Below are 18,466 nucleotides of genomic sequence, written 5' to 3'. Positions count from 1 at the left end.
CTCTGATGGTCCGTTTAGCTGCAGGTCACCACCAGTGCTTTGAAAGATGAAACTGAGGGACTTCCCTGGTGGTGCAGTGGATAGGACTCCATGCTCCCAATGGAGCACGGGGCCCGGGTGCCGGGGCCCGGGTTCGATTCCTGGTCGGGGAACTAGATCCCACATGCGTGCCACAACTAAGGAGCCGGTGAGCCACAACTAAGGAGCCCACCTGCTGCAACTAAGAGCCAGTGCAACTAAATAAATAAATAAATATTAAAAAAGAAGATGAAATTGAATAGGATAAAGAATCACTGTGCATTGCTCACAGTGGTACTCGCTCCTGGTACCCTCTAGCTGCTAAGGTCCCCATCAAAAGGAGATGCACGAAAAGTGCTGTGACGCGGTCCGTGGACAAGGAGGGGACTACTCATTTCACTCTAAATAGAAACAGGAAAGTCATACATCACTAAAATGACAAAGGACAGAGGCTTAAAAATCTCATTTGGGTTTCCAGTAGTGACACAGATTTAGCAATAATTATTTGATTTATAAAAATCTTGCTCATAAATATTTTGATATTTAAATAATACCATGTAGGAGGGATATTCATAAGCAAAGCTGAAAAATTCACAAGCCAACGATGTAAAGAGCATGATTAGAATTTTTCCAAATTAGCTACTGTAACATTATGTAGGTACTGATGAACATAGGGCTTAAATATTGTACCAGGAAAGCCAGGCCTCTACACTTGGTGGCACAGTCTGGGCCTGAAGACAAATTTCCTAAGGCTCTTTTCCAAATAACAACGTAAGGACGGCTGCACAGAGGCAGACAGAATAGAAGAACATTTGCTGCTAGAACTAGAAAGATAAGTAATAAATATCCGTTACCCTCCTTCAGTGCATTCAAAGAGATACTGGTTCAATTTATCTTACGTAGTAGGTTTAAAATGTGTAACCCTTATTTCTGCTGATAGCATGAAAAATATCATAATCTTGCCCTTTGTTTTGGGCCTTGAAGCATGCTTTTTCTTTTTCCTTAGAAAATGGCACTCAGATTTTCACTAGGGCTCTCCCCTCTTTACGCCAGCCAGCAGAGCCCATCTTGTGGCCATGAGACTAGTTCAAGGGTGGCCTAGTTCCAGACAGAGATGCAAGGAGATGCTTGCTGAGGGCGTCTGCAAAAGATGTTTCCCCTTCCTTTCATGGAAGCTACATGGAGAGAAACTAAGCAGGTATCCCCAAGACCTGATGGGATGCTGAGGACGAGAGGCTGAGAGATGGGGGACAGAAGAGGGACCTGCCTGTATGATTTGACTGATAGATCAAACCTTGCCTGAAGCCAGCCCTTCCTTGGACTTCTAAGTCAGGTATGCTAAGAAAGACCTTAATTGTTTAGATCAATTTAGTCTGATTTTCTGTCATTGGCAGCTGAACGTATTTGAACGAATACGTGGATTAGAGGTATTTTAATCACCAGTTTAGACTCCTGGGGAAAAGCAGTCAGTCAGTGTAGGACCCACAGTCCTCAAAGCCCAGCCTTTCTTCCCTCTCAGTCATGCTCCTCCCGCCCCAGGCTGTGTCTGCGGGGAGGAGCCCACAAACCGCATGGTATCAGGAAGGGGTGGGTCCTACGTCACCAGCTTGGGGCCAGCTGCCCTTGTTGCTTCTGCTGGTGAAGCCTGTTATCACACCATGGCCAGCATCCAACGGCCCCTCCCCTGATGACCTGGTCCTGGCCTTGGCTCTGCTTGACACTGCTGATCTGCTGAAACTCAGATGCCTCCTCTGTGTGGACTTGACCTTGGACTGTCCACCTCACAGCCCCACTCTGTGGCCCAGTCAGACCCAGACAAATATGGTGGTCCTGCATTTCCACAACAGAGGACCACAGGACCAAGGGGCCACAGGAACTTTCCAGCTCTCACTCACGTCCCTTGGGGCCCATAGAGACTTGGCAGGAGAAAGCCACTTCAGGGTCCCTGCCCAATGCCCATGCCCTGTCTTGGCTTGGAACTCCCAGGCTTCTGGGCTAGAAGCCAAGCCTCATCCCCATGGGTTATAGTCTACAGGGGTCTATTCCCTCCTCTGGGCTTCTCCCCCAGGGGGCCAGGCCAGAGCCCTTTTGGAGATACTCACTAGTGCTTGTCTCCCTCTCAGCATTTCCTCCAAGCCCACAAGTCATTCTCATGCCTCCCAGTGAAGTGGACCTGCCCATATAGCATATCTTGCATACCTTACCTTATAAACTCTGAAAATACAAGTCTCTGAGTCTTGGTATTTAAAGGGAAGCTTCTGAAATTTAAAAAAAAAAGAAAAAAAACACCCCAAACACTTTCTGATCTTCATTTCTGATACTTTCTTGTTTCTGCTGTGCTCTTTCACAAGTTCTGTGTTGAAAGCCAGAGCTGAACACAGACTTCTTTATCCTCAGCTGTATCCCCCTCTCCTTCTGAAGAAATAGAGACCTCAGCCCCAAGGGTGGGCAGTCTCATAGGAGCAAGAGGTGCTGGGAATGAAATACACAGCAGACAGTGTTTTGAAACCATCCTTGTGCAAGCAAATCTTTTGTTCCATTAATGCTGCTAATAAGGAGACTGCACTTCCAGGAGGACGGCACGGACACTCCCCCTCTTCCCCCACTGGTACAACTAAAACCCTAGCCATTATGTGTAAAACAAACACAAGACAGCTCTGCACGTGGAGAGAGGAAGGCAGACTGGCCAGGGACCACAGGACCAAGGATTACATGAAGGTGAGGCCCAGGGTTTCCTTTTGCTTCACAAGTCTCAGACTGGGTGTTGAAGAAGCCAGTAACCTAGACATGCTGATGGCCACTGACCAAAAGCCCCAACAAAGGCCTGCACTCTCTAGCAGGATAGGAAATTTTTAGACAAGAACTGTACTATTTCAAATATCACAGGCAAAAACTGTGGCTGAGTTTAGCAAGTTTAGCAAGCAGTTTAGCAAGAATCCCCCCAACCCCTCGTACCTCACCAAGTTCTTCTTAGTAATTTTCCACCCACTGACCCCTTCCCCTCCCCATTAGCTATAAATCTCCTGCTGTCTTCACTGCATTTGGAGTAGTTCAATCTCTCTCCCTTATTGCAATAATCCTGAATAAACTCTTCCTTGCCTGTTTAACTCTGTCTGGTGCATTTTTTCTTTGACAAAATACAACATATCAAAATTTGTGGGATACAGCTAGAGCAACAGTGAGAAGGAAATTTTATAGCACTAAAAATGCATACATGAGAAAAAAGGAAAAGTCTTAAAGGAATAATCTAATATCCCACCTTAAGAACCTAGAAAAAGAAAAGCAAAATACACCCAAATCAAGTAGAAGAAAGGGAATAATGAAAAACTGAAATTGATAAAATTGAAAACAGAGAAAAACCAATGAAACAAATAGCTGCTTCACTGAAAAAGTCAATAATATTGACAAAACTCTAGCTAGATTGACAAAGAAAAAAGAGAGAAGACACAAATTACCAATGTCAGGAATGAAATAGGAAACATCACTACAGACCCTACAGACATCAAAAGGATAAGGAAGTGCTAATGAACAATTACACACACATTAATTTCACAACTCAGAAAAAAAGGACCAATTTCTCAAAAAGTACAAACAATAAAAATTCATCCAATATGAAACATAATATCAATAAGCCAATAAATATTAAGGAAATTGAGCTCATAATTTTAGAGCTCTCCAAAAATAAATCTTTGGGCCCAGATGATTTTATTGACAAATTCTACCAAATATTGAAAGAATTAACACAATTCCACATTTCCCATTTTATGAAACTAGTATTATTCTGATACCAAACCAGATAAGAACAGATCAATATCCATCACGAATAAACACATAAAAATCCTTTTAAAATATTAGCACATAAAATTCAGCATATATTTTTTAAAAATATGATTCAGCAATTGCACTCCTAGACACTTATCCCAGAGAAATGAAGACTTAAGTTTGCACAAAAATCTGTACATCAATGCTTATAGCAGCTTTATTTATTATAGCCAAAACACAGAGGGCTTCCCTGGTGGCGCAGTGGTTGAGAGTCCGCCTGCCAATGCAGGGGACACGGGTTCGTGCTCCGGTCCGGGAAGATCCCACATGCCACGGAGCGGCTGGGCCCGTGGGCCATGGCCACTGAGCCTGAGCATCTGGAGCCTGTGCTCCGCAATGGGAGAGGCCACAGTAGTGAGAGGCCCGCATACCGCAAAAAAAACAAACAAATAAACAAAACATGGAAAACCGCAGATGTCTTCAAAACTAAATTGCTGGGACTTCCCTGGTGGTACAGTGGTTAAGAATCCACCTGCCAATGCAGAGGACACGGGTTTGAGCCCTGGTCCAGGAAGATCCCACATGCCACGGAGCAACTAAGCCCATGCACCACAACTACTGAGCCTGTGCTCTAGAGCCCGCACACCACAACTGCTGAGCCCAAGTGCCACAACTACTGAAGCCCATGCGCCTAGAGCCTGTGCTTCGCAACAAGAGAAGCCACCACAGTGAGAAGCCCGTGCATCACAAGGAAGAGTAGCCCCTGCTCACCACAACTAGAGAAAAGCCCAAGCGCAGCAATGAAGACCCAACGCAGCCAAAAAACTAAAATAAAATAAATTTTAAAAAACCCAAAAACTAAATTGCCACTCATACCTGGAGGAGGATATGCTGAGGGATCTAGGAGTGGAAAAGGTATCTAACAGAGGTAAGGAGAACAAAGGCTCAAGGCAGGGGGAAGCATGAGGGGTCAAGCAATCATCAACCATCTTGAAGTTATCACCCATAGTATGACAAAATCTTAATTTGGCTCCAACTCACATACCAAAAGGCTAGTACAAATGTGCTAATAAAATATTGGACATACATTTAGAAAAATAAAGAAAACTAAGAGGAAAAAGGACTCACAAAGGAGAGGTGGAGTCAAGATGGTGGACTAGGAGGATGTGTCTCCGCACAAGTAGGGCACCTACCAGGCACCGGTGGGGGACCACGGACACCTAAGGGGACGGAGGAACCCCCAGCGACAGGGTAGGATGTGTGGCATGAGGGGGAGTGAGGAGGGAGGAGAAGTGGAGGCAGGAGGGGGCTGGCGCCCTTGAGGGGTGGCTGGGGGAAGGGAGGGGATCCCACACCCGAAGGGGGAAATTGGGGGACCATTGGGAGGGCAGAGGGTCCAAAGGGAGTGTGGCCAGGTTTCCCCTGCCCACTTGGGCCCCCAGGAGCCTGCTGAGATCCTGGGCCTGATCCTCTGCCCACCAAGTCCCCCTCCAGCCACATGAATCCTGAGTGAGTGGGAGGGAGGGAAGGGGGAGCAAAAGTAAAGGCTGGACCTCCGGGACCGGCACCCCTGAGGGGTGGCTGGGGGAGGGAAGGAGTTCCTACACCCAGCAGGACCCACCCACGGTGAGGGGTCCAGCGGGGACGGGGAAGACCCTAGGAGGGACAGTGGGGGAGGGGCACGAAGGAACAGAAGAGAACGGGGCCCTGTGCTTTCCCTGTCCACTTAGGCACTGGGGAGCCTGTTGGGCACCCTGGACTAATCTGCCCTCGAAGCCTCCCTCCCGCGTGGAGAGCCCAAGCCCCGCCCCTACACCCCCACCCAGGGCCCTACCTCTACACTCGGAGACCCCCCTCTGAGACCCCCTAGAACGGCTGGGCCTAAACCCCACCCACACACCCTCACTCAGGGCCCTACCTCCAAACTTCGGAACTCCACACTCCAGAGGCCCTCCTTTCCACGTGCTGCCTCTCCCCTTCCCCGAGCAGGTCCTAAGGAGAGGCCCTGCCCCACGCTTGAACGTCAACCCCCACCCGCCTAGGTCCCGCCCCACCCCAAAGCCCGCCCTTGCCTAAGTTACAACCCTGCCTAAACTCCGCCCCCATCACCAAGGCTTTCTTTTTTCCTCTTTTAGATTGGGGTTCTGTTTTACCTTGTTGGTTCATTGTTGTTGATTCATTTATATATATATATTTTCTAATAAATCTTTTATTTTATTCTTTTTTTTTTTTTTTGCGGTACGCTGGCCTCTCACTGTTGTGGCCTCTCCTGTTGTGCAGGCTCAGCAGCTATGGCTCACGGGTCCAGCCGCTCCGCGGCATGTGGGATCCTCCCGGACCGGGGCACGAACCCGTGTCCCCTGCATCGGCAGGTGGACTCTCAACCACTGCGCCACCAGGGAAGCCCTTATTTTATTCTTTACACTTCGTTATTGTTCTGCTCCTTTTGGCTTGTTCCCCCCCCCTTTTCTTTTCTTTTTTCTGTTGTGGTTTTATTTTACCTTGTTGCAGTTGTTTCAATTATATTTTAATTTTTCCTAGTATCGGTCTTATCTTTCTAATTTTATTTATTTTTGTTCTTTGTTATTGTATTGCTCCTTTTTTTTTTCTTCTTTTTCTTTTTTTGCCACACCACACGGCTTGCAGGATCTTGGTTCCCAGGCTGTAGGTAGGGCCTGAGCTCCTGTGGTGGGAGCTCCGAGTCGAAACCACTGGACTAATAGAGAACCTCAGACCCCAGGGAATAGTAATTGGAGTGAGGCCTCCCAGAGGCCTCTATCTAACCTCTATAGGCACCAAGACCCACCTCTATCTAACTGTCTGCAAACTCCAGTGCTGGACGCCTCAGGCCAAACAACCAGTAAGACAGGAATACAGCATCACCCATCAAAACAACAACAAAAAAAATGAAACGACAAAAAAATATGTTATAGACGAAGGAGCAAGGTAAAAACCTACAAGACCAAATAAATGAAGACGAAATAGGCAACCAACCTGAAAAAGAATTCAGAGTAATGATAGTAAAGATGATCCAAAATCTCGGAAACAGAATGGAGAAAATACAAGAAACATTGAACAAGGATCTAGAAGAACTAAAGAGCAAACAAACAGTGATGAACAACACAATAATTGAAATTAAAAATACTATACAAGGGCTTCCCTGATGGCACAGTGGTTGAGAGTCTGCCTGCCGATGCAGGGGGCGCGGGTTCGTGCCCCGGTCCAGGAGGATCCCACATGCCGCGGAGTGGCTAGGCCCGTGAGCCATGGCCGCTGAGCCTGCACGTCCAGAGCCTGTACTCCGCAATGGGAGAGGCCACAGCAGCGAGAGGCCCACGTACCACACACACACACACACACACAAAATACTGTAGAAGCAATCAATAGCAGAATAACTGAGGCAGAAGAATGGATAGTAAGCTGGAAGATAAAATGGTGGACATAACTGCCAGGGAGCAGAATAAAGAAAAATGAATGAAAAGAATTGAGGACAGTCTCAGAGACCTCTGGGACAACATTAAACACACCAATATTTGAATTATAGGGGTCCCAGAAGAAGAAGAGAAAAAGAAAGGGACTGAGAAAATATTTGAAGACATTATAGTCAAAAACTTCCTTAACGTGGGAAAGGAAGTAGTCAATCAAGTCCAGGTAGTGCAGAGAGTCCCATACAGGATAAACCCAAAGAGAAACAGGACAAGACACATATCAATCAAACTATCAAAAATTAAATACAAAGAAAAAATTTTAAAAGCAGCAAGGGAAAAGCAACAAATAACGTACAAGGGAATCCCCATAAGGTTAACAGCTGATCTTTCAGCAGAAACTCTGCAAGCCAGAAGGGAGTGTCAGGACATAATCAAAGTGATGAAAGGGAAAAACCTACAACCAAGATTACTCTACCCAGCAAGGATAACATTCAGATTTGACGGAGAAATTAAAACCTTTACAGACAAGCAAAAGCGAAGAGAATTCAGCACCACCAAACCAGCTTTACAACAAATGCTAAAGGAACTTCTCTAGGCAGGAAACACAAGAGAAGGAAAAGACCCACAAAAACAAACCCAGATATTTCGCTAGTGGCTCAGTGGATGACAGTCTGCCTGCCAATGCAGGGGACATGGGTTCAGGCCCTGGTCCGGGAGGATCCCACATGCCGTGGAGCAACTAAGCCTGTGTGCCACAACTGCTGAGCCTGTACTCTAGAGCCTGCCAGACACAACTGCTGAGGCCCATGTGCCTGGAGCCTGTGCTCCACAATGGGAAAGGCCACTGCAGGGAGGAGTGGCCCCCACTTGCTGCAACTAGGGAGAGCGCACATGCAGCAGCGAAGACCCAACACAGCCAAAAATAATAAATAAATAAATAAATTTATTTTTTAAAAAAACCCAAATCAATTCAGAAAATGGTAATAAGAACATACATATCGATAATCACCTTGAATGTAAATGGATTAAATGCTCCAACCAAAAGACACAGACTGGCTGAATGATACAAAAACAAGACCCTTATATATGCTGTCTACAAGAAACCCACTTCAGACCTAGGGACACATACAGACTGAAAGTGAAGTGATGGAAAAAGATATCCCATGCAAATGGAAATCACAGGAAAGCTGGAGTAGCAATACTCATATCAGATAGAATACACTTTAAAATAAAGACTGTTACAAGAGATAAGGAAGGACACCACAACACTATGAGATTAGAAATCAATTACAGGAAAAAAAACAGTAAAAAACACATATACATGGAGTCTAAATAACCAAGAGATGACTGAAGAAATCAAAGAGGAAATCAAAAAATACCCAGAAACAAATGAAAACGAAAACATGACGATCCAAAACCTATGGGATGCAGCAAAAGCAGTTCTAATAAGGAAGTTCATAGCAATTCAAGCTCACCTCAAGAAACAAGAAAAATCTCAATCAACAAAAATCAATAAACAATCTAACATTACACCTAAAACAACTAGAAAAAGAAGGACAAAGAAAACCCAAAATTAGTAGAAGGAAAGAAATCATAAAGATCAGTGCAAAAATAAATGAAACAGAAACAAAGAAAACAATAGCAAAGATCAATAAAACTAAAAGCTGGTTCTTTGAGAAGATAAACAAAATCGATAAACCTTTAGCCAGACTCATCAAGAAAAAAAGGGAGAGGACTCAAATAAATAAAATTACAAATGAAAAGGAGAGATTACAACTGACACCACAGAAATACAAAAGACCATAAGAAACTACTACAAGCAACTATATGCCAATAAAATGGACAACCTGAAAGAAATGGACAAATTCTTGGAAAAGTACAACCTTCCAAGACCGAACCAGGAAGAATTAGAAAATATAAATAGACCAATCACAGGTAATGAAATTGAAACTGTAATTAAAAATCTTCCAACAAACAAAAGTCTAGTACTGATGGCTTCACAGGAGAATTCTATTAAACATTTAGAGAAGAGTTAACACCTATCCTTCTCAAACTCTTCAAAAAAATTGCAGAGGGAGGGACACTCCCAAACTCTTTCTAAGAGGCCACCATCACCCTGATACCCAAACCAAACAAAGATATCACAAAAAAAGAAAATTACAGACCAATATCACTGATGAACATAGACACAAAAATCCTCAACAAAATACTAGTAAACAGAATCCAACAACACATTAAAAGGATCATACACCATCATCAAGTGGGATTTATCCCAGGGATGCAAGGATTCTTCAATATACGTAAAACAATCAATGTGATACACCATATTAACAAATTAAAGAATAAAAACCATATGATCATCTCAAAAGATGCAGAAAAAGCTTTTGACAAGATTCAACACCCATTTATGATAAAAACGCTCCAGAAAGTGTGCATAGAGAGAACCTACCTCAACATAATAAAAGCCATATACAACAAACCCACAATAAACATCATGCTCAATGGTGAAAAACTGAAAGCATTTCAGGTTAAGATCAGGAATAATACAAGGATGTCCACTCTCACCACTCTTATTCAACATAGTATTGGAAGTGCTAGCCACAGCTATCAGAGAAGAAAAAGAAATAAAAGGAATACAACTCGGAAAAGAAGAAGTAAGACTGTCACTGTTTGCCGATAACATGATACTATACATAGAAAATCCTAAAGATGCCACCAGAAAATTACTAGAACTAATCAATGAATTTGGTAAGGTTTCAGGATACAAAATTAATGCATAGAAATCTCTTGCATTCCTATACAATAACAACGAAAGATCAGAAAGCGAAACTAAGGAAACAATCCCAGTTACCATCGCAACAAAAAGAATAAAAAAAGAATAAAATACCTAGGAATAAACCTACCTAAGGATGCAAAAGACCTGTACTCAGAAAACTATAAAACACTGATGAAAGAAATCAAAGATAATAAACAGATGGAGACATATGCCATGCTCCTGGATTGGAACAATCAATATTGTGAAAATGACTATACTACCCAAAGCAATCTACAGATTCAATGCAATCCCTATCAAATTACCAATGGCATTTTTCATAGCAGTAGAACAAAAAATTTTACAATTTGTATGGAAACATAAAAGACCCTTAATAGCCAAAGCAATCTTGAGAAAGAAAAACGGAACTGGAAGAATCAGGCTCCCTGACTTCAGACTATACTACAAAGCTACAGTACTCAAGACAGTATGGTACTGGCACAAAAACAGAAATACAGATCAATGGAACAGGATAGAAAGCCCAGAGATAAACCCATGCACATATGGTCACCTTATCTTTGACAAAGGAGGCAAGAATATACAATGGAGAAAAGACAGCCTCTTCAATAAGTGGTGCTGGGAAAACTGGACAGCTACATGTAAAAGAATGAAATTAGAACACTCCCTAATACCATACACAAAAATAAATTCAAAATGGATTAAAGACCTAAATGTAAGGCCAGACACTATCAAACTCTTAGAGGAAAACATAGGCAGAACACTCTATGACATAAATCACAGCAAGATCCTTTTTGACCCACCTCCTAGAGAAATGGAAATAAAAACAAAAATAAACAAATGGGACCTAACGAAACTTCAAAGCTCTTGCACAGCAAAGGAGACCATAAACAAGGTGAAAAGACAACCCTCAGAATGGGAGAAAATATTTGCAAATGAAGCAACTGACAAAGGATTAATCTCCAAAATATACAAGCAGCTCATGCAGCTCAATAGCAAAAAAACAAACAACCCAATCCAAAAATGGGTGGAAGACCTAAATAGACATTTCTCCAAAGAAGATATACAGATTGCCAACAAATGCATGAAAAGATGCTCAACATCACTAATCATTAGAGAAATGCAAATCAAAACCACAATGAGGTATTACCTCATACCGGTCAGAATGGCCATCATCAAAAAATCTACAAACAATAAGTGCTGGAGAGGGTGTGGAGAAAAGGGAACCCTCTTGCACTGTTGGTGGGAATGTACATTGATACAGCCACTATGGAGAACAGTATGGAGGTTCCTTAAAAACCTAAAAATAGAGCTACCATATGACCCAGCAATCCCACTACTGGGCATATACCCTGAGAAAACCATAATTCAAAAAGAGACATGTACCACAATGTTCATTGCAGTACTATTTACAATAGCCAGGACATGGAAGCAACCTAAGTGTCCATCAACAGATGAATGGATAAAGAAGATGTGCCACATATATACAATGGAATATTACTCATGAGTAAAAAGAAATGAAATTGAGTTATTTGTAGTGAGGTGGATGGACCTAGAGTCTCTCATACAGAGTGAGGTGAGTCAGAAAGAGAAAAACAAATACCGTATGCTAACACACATATATGGAATTTAAAAAAGCGGTACTGATGAACTTAGTGGCAGGGCAGGAATAAAGATGCAGATGTAGAGAACAGACTTGAGGGCACACGGGGGAAGGGGAAGGTGGGACAAAGTGAGAGAGTAGCACTGACATATATACACTACCAAATGTAAAGTGGATGGCTAGTGGGAAGCAGCTGCACAGCACAGGGAGATCAGCTCAGTGGTTTGTGACCACCTAGAGGGGTGGGATAGGGAGGGTGGGAGGGAGACGCAGGAGGGAGGGGATATGGGGATATAGGTATATGTGCAGCTGATTCACTTTGTTGTACAGCAGAAACCAACACACTACTGTAAAGCAATTATACTCCAAAAAAGATGTGAAAAAAAAAAAGATTCACAAAGGAACTAAAGCAAAAATCCAGCTAAACAATGGCTGGATTTTAACATTTCCAATCAATACATTTTTAAAACTGTAACATTAAAAAAATTTTTTTAAACACTAACTAGAAGAAGAATGAGGACTCTGGATACTAGAGAATTCATAAAAATACAATGTGAAAGGTCAGATATTTTGAATTACAAAATGTTGATAAATTCTGAGCCAGTACCGCGAATGGCACTGCAGTGAAATGCAGGCATTGACAAAAACTGGCCTTGTCGACGTGGAAACATTAGAAGGGACATCTAAAGCCATGCCTGATAAGGAGGTATTAGATGATGAAGAGATGGTAAGAATGCGGCTCCTGGCAGGTGCTCGGCACCTTCCCAGGAGAAGGTCTTGTAAAAACACAGTAGGCATGAGAGGGACGCACAAAACAGACTGACAGGCGTGACCCCTGAAGTATCAGAGTCAGGGGAAGAGGAGAATCTAGACCAACGGGAGACCAATGACCAACTCAGGCCAGGGACGAAGGCGTGATGGTCCAGCACGGAGAAGGGTTTGGCCCCCATCGTCAACACGTTGCCATCTCGATGATGTCCTGAACCAGGTGACCCTGAGACACTGGAAGACGACTTGAGAGTGGATCACACGTCCAGTTTTTCATTCAATCAAAACTTGGCGCCTACCGTGTTCCAGGTACAGAGCCAGGCCTGGAAATAGTCAGTGAAGCAGGCGGGAAAGGTCCCTGTTCTCATGAAATTTACAATCCAGTGAGGTACACAGAAGTAAACAGGCAGTTAAACCACAATGTAATAAGCATCACGAAGGGGGAGTTCAGGGACTACCTCAGAGGGACACAAGACTGAGGTTCTGATAAAACAAATACTGATTAATGTACTCTCCGAGGCGAAGAGGACAGAAAGAATGCAGGGTTTTAGGTGGATTAAAAATTATTAGATGGGAGCTTCTACTTCCACCTGGGAAGTATACAATTGAAAAGCACCCTAATAATTAGAAAAGACAGATAATCTATAAAATCATCATTTTCTTGAGCCCAGCAGAGAGCTGAGTATCCAACAGAGAACTGATAGTGCACGCCTGTGAGCAAACTACCAAAGGCTAGGAAAAAGCCATCTAAAGGGGTTGGAAACTGTGTACAACACTCACACAGGGACAGGAAAGTCTCCTGTTCCCACCAGCCATTTTTTTTTTAAGCTCTTTTATTTATTTATTTATTTATACTTTGGCTGCACCAGGTCTTAGTTGTGGCATGCGGGATCTTTTAATTGAGGCATACAGGCTTCTTAGTTGTGGCATGTGGACTTCTTAGCTGCAGCATGCAGACTCTTTAGTTGCGGCATGCAAACTCTTAGTTACGGCATGCATGCAGGATCTAGTTCCCCAACCAGGGATTGAATCCTGGCGCCCCGCATTGGGAGAGTGGAGTCTTACCCACTGGACCACCAGGGAAGTCCCCCATCAGCCGTTCTTAGAAAACTCATAATCTATAGACAATAGGTAGAATACTCAGAAGGTCTTTCCTCAGGGATGGGGAATAATTAGTTTTATAAGAAGCACTTCTCTGGGCCTGCCCAACAAATCATAAAACCAAGACCAGAAAGGAAAAAACTGTTTCCAAGTAACCTAACCCAGAGCAAAGCTCAGGATATTTACAGTAATGCATAAAGTTCCATCACCCAATAATGTAAAATCCACAGTGTCTGGTATCCAAACAAAGATGACCACGCACACAAGGAAGCAGGAAAATGGAGTCCTAACTAGAGTAATCATCTACTGAATGGACACATCATCTATAATGGACACAGATGCTGAAATTACAGACAAGGACACTGAAACAGTTACTACAACTGTATCCAATATATTAAAGATGAAGTAGAGACATGGATGGCATAAAAAAGATCCGAAGTAAATTTCTATAAATGAAAACTGTAACATATAATTAACGTGGAAAAGATACTCAATGGGATTAACAACAGATTTGACATGACAAAATAAAAGATTAGTGAACTATAGGATATAACAATAGAAACTATCCGAATTGAAACAGGAAAAATATCCAAGGAAAAGAGGAAAAATGAGTTTCAGTGAGCTATGAGACAAATACAAGTGACCTACTATGTAATTATAAGTGGAGTTCCCAGAGGAGAGGAGAAAGAAGGAACACAAAAAGTACGTGAATAAATAATTGCCAATCATTTTACAAATTTGATTAAAACTATAAACCCACAGATCCAAGAAACTGAAACATAGAAACATGAAAAAATTACACCAAGGTACATCATAATCAAATTTCTCAAAAGTAGTGATTAAGAGAAAATGTTAAAAACAGCCAGAAAAAAAAGACACATTACAGATGGAGAAACGAAGATAATGATGACAGACTTCTCAGCAGAAACAATGAGAGAAGAGAGTGAAGTAACATCTTCAAAGTATTGAAAGAAAAAACTTTCAACTGAGAATTTGAGAATTTTATACCTCACAAAAGTAACTTTTAAAAACAAAGGTGAAATAAAGATATTTTCAGACCTACAAATGCTGAAAGAATTCATCAACAGCAAACCCACAGTATAAGAAATGTTAAAGGGTATCCTTTAGGCAGAAGGAAAATGATACCAAGTAGAAATCTGGATGTACACAAGGAAATGAGCACTGAAAATTTACATGGGCAAATATTCAAGATTTTTCTTATTATTTAAATCTACTTAAGAGATATGGACTATTCAAACAAAAATAAAATATATTGTGGAATTTATAACTTAGGTATAAAGTAAAATAAAAGACAATCATAGCACAAAGGCCAGGAGGAGAAATGGGACTGTACTAGTGTAGGGTTCTTATACAATACTATATGTGGGATGACATAACTACTTGAAGATAGACTGTGGTAAGTTAAAGTTGTAGGCTGTGAACCCTAAATTAACCACTAAAATAACAAAACAAAGAGTTACAGCTAATACATCAAAAAAGATAAAAGAGAATCATTAAAAAACTTTAATGAATTTAAACTTTAAAAATTTTTAATCATTAAAAATCAAAAAATCATTAAAAAACTCAATCCAAATCCAGAAAAAGAGGAAAAGGGGGACAAAGAACAACTGGGATAAATATAAAACACAAAGCAAGATAACAGACTTAAATCTAATCCTATGAATAATCACAATAAATGTAAATGGACTGATAAGAACCTGCTGTATAAAAAAATAAATAAAATAAAATTCAAAAATTCAAAAAAAATGTAAATGGACTGAACATCCTAATCAAAAGGCAGATATTATCAAAAGGGATAAAAAAGCAAGACCAACTACATACTTCCTACAATAAATGTACTTTATATATAATGAGATAGTTTAAAAGTAAAAGGATGGAAAATGCCCTGCTAACGCTGGTCAAAAGAAAACTGCAGTGGCTATTTTAACATTAATATTAAATTACATTTTTATTAATTTTATTATTTCTAAAATTATCTTTGATGTATTTTGTTAATTATTTTTAAATTAATATTTTAATATTAGACAAAATATATTTCAGATCAAATAAATATTACCAGGTATAAAAAGGGCATTTCATAGAAATAAAGGGGTAAATTCATCAGGTGGACAAAATTCTTAATGTTTCTGCTCCTTATAAAAGAGCAAAAACTACAAGGATATAGAAGAGGTAGAACTGTAAGGAGAAAAAGAAAATTCCACAGTTGTGCTGCAGACTTCAATACCCTTCTCTCAACAATGGACTGAACAATCAGACAAAATCAGCAGGGATATAGTAGACTCGGACAGCACCGTCAACCAACTTGATCTAATTGGTATTTACACAACATTCCACCCACATTAACAGAATGAACATTCTTTTCAAGTGCACATGGAACAGTTACCAAGATAGACCATTTTCTGGGCAAGAAAACAAGTCTGAATGAATTTAAAAGGATTCAAGCCATGCAGAGTATATCCTTTGACCACAGTGAAATTACATTAGAAATCAGTAACAGTTAGATAACTGGAAAATCACCAATTACTTGGAAACTAAGTAACAAACTTCTAAATAGCCCATGGGTCAAAGAAGACATACTAGAAAAGATTCTGAACTAAATGAAAGTGAAATACAACATACCAGAATTTACTGAATGCCAGAAAGCAGTACCTGGGATTAAATTTATATCACTGAATGCCTATATCAGGCGATGGAAGAAATTTTCACATATTGAGGTTTGGAGAAGTCATCCTGGCTTACACATGATTTGGCTTGAACTTTATGCTAACTAGCACAGCCTCTCTTATGGCCTGTCAAATAGGCATTGTACATCTGCTTTAACCAGTACAGAAAAGAATGCATTTAGAAATCAAAATGGGGCAACTGTGGTTCAGGCATCCAGGATGAAGTTGGGTGGCCAGTGTGGATGTGGTTTCAGACACATTCCTACATCACTGAGAATGTGAATTTCCTGAACTGTATAAAGCTCCAGGACACCGCCAGCCATTCTCAAAACCATATCTGCTAGCAGCTGCCAGCTACAACCTTATGGTCTCAAGGCCCCCCCCACCCCCGCTTGTAACTATGCAACCATCTCAGACCCCAACTAATCCATGCTTAACAAGCACCCTTACTTCTTGCCACATCCAATTATAATTCCCTATAGACAACTCATGCAACTGACTGCAACCTTGAGTATTTTGCCTTCATACACCTCCCCCATTTTGTAGTCTGACAGAACACAACTCAAGTGCTTCTTGAATCCGTGTCTCCTGGGCTACAGTCCTCAGTTTGGGTCAAATAAAACTCTTTTCTATCTTATTTTAGATTGTTAATTAATTATTTCCATTGACATCAGGAAAGAAGAAAGATGGTCCCAACTCCAAAAGGGACATGGAGAAACAGGGCATTTATTTTAAAATAACTCACAGGGATGTAATGTGCAGCACAGGAAATACAGTCAATGATATTGCGATAACGCTGTATGGCGTGTAACGTTAAAATATCAAATCACTATGTAGTGCACCTAAAACTAATATAATATTGCAAGTTAACTATACTTCAATTTTTAAAAAAGGTGGAACAGGACCCTGTCAGAGGAACTGCAGGGATTCCACGAGCTGTTGCTGAGAGAGAAAAGCGAGAGGCAGAAAAATAGAATTCTAATTCTGTAAAATAAGAATGACAAAGTCATTTTGTGTCTCTGTGTGTATATATATATATATATATATATGTGTATGTATGTATGGATACATATGGGTCTGTATAAGATTTTATTATAAATCTGGAGGAAAATATGCATGTACACTCTATAGGCTGCTAACATGAGCTTCCAATGGCACCGGGCCTGAGGGTGAGGGGCTGAGATATGGGTGTGGTGAGGGAGTGTCTGCAATAAAAAACATGTATGATATAATCCCAGTCATGTAAATGTGTGCGCAGTGTGAGTGCACGCACACACGTGTGTGCATAAAGAAATAGAGTATGGTCACTAAAATGTTAATGATGTGGCATTTCAGGTGACTTTTACTTTGTTATTTACATTTTTATCTATTGTTTGTAGTCTTTAGAATTATATATTATTTGTATAATGAAAAAGCCATTTTAAGTATAGCAAACATTATATATTTTAAAAATTAAGGGGCAAAAGAAAAACGGAGAAAAAGAACTCAGTATTTTACAAAGGGTTGATCTTTATTATATAAAGAGCTTTTCCATACCTATAGAAAAAAATATACATCCTCCAGAGACATGTGCAAAATGACATGAACAGACAACTCACAGAAGAATAACTTTTATATAGTCAACCTCACTTAATGTTTAAAGGAACAGATATTTAAAGATCAAGCCATGAACTAGTAATCAAAATGAAGACTCCCTGTACTGGCAAGGATGTAGGGAACCAAACACTTTACAAATTGACTGGGAACGTAAAACTCTTTTTTCTCTGGAGGACAATTTGGCAAGGCAAAGCCTTAAAAATACACAAACACTTTGACTCAGAAGTTCCACCTCCAGGAATTTATGCTACGGAAATCAACAGAAAAACATACCAAAAATATTCGTACAAGTAAGTTTATGGCACATACAAAATAATTAAAACTGAAAACGATCTAAATGACCCTCAGTAGGGACAGCCACTAAGTAGAGTACAATGCAGCTGTTAAAATGATGATGTACACTTTGAGTCAAAGGTGGGGGCCAAATGCACACATGATGTTTATCTCCTTTTTCAAAAAATTCAATTGAAATAACAGAAAAATAAATAAGTAAAACTACAGCATCCCAGAAAACCTGGGAGGAGTGCTACACGCAAGCCCGAGACATGAGAAATTTCTGGAAGGGAATAAAGCTCAGCAAGAGATAACCTGGAGAGGACACGGGTTCGAGCCCTGGTCTGGGAAGATCCCACATGCCACAGAGCAACTAAGCCCGTGAGCTGCAACTACTGAGCCCGTGTTCTACAACTACTGAAGCCTATGCACCTAGAGCCCGTGCTCTGCAACAAGAGAAGCC

At 41.1% G+C, this 18,466-nt stretch overlaps 1 protein-coding gene across 1 annotated transcript in view; it reads right to left on the bottom strand.

The window, feature by feature from the left end:
* Positions 1-18,466, bottom strand: part of POLN (DNA polymerase nu) — a 171,136-nt gene that overhangs the window by 73,177 nt on the left and 79,493 nt on the right. The gene's annotated exons all lie outside the window — the stretch shown is intronic.

The sequence above is a fragment of the Grampus griseus genome (assembly GCF_964374135.1).
Source record: "Grampus griseus genome assembly, chromosome: 4".
In the NCBI taxonomy this organism is placed as follows: domain Eukaryota; kingdom Metazoa; phylum Chordata; class Mammalia; order Artiodactyla; family Delphinidae; genus Grampus; species Grampus griseus.
This window is presented reverse-complemented; position numbering and strand designations above follow the sequence as displayed.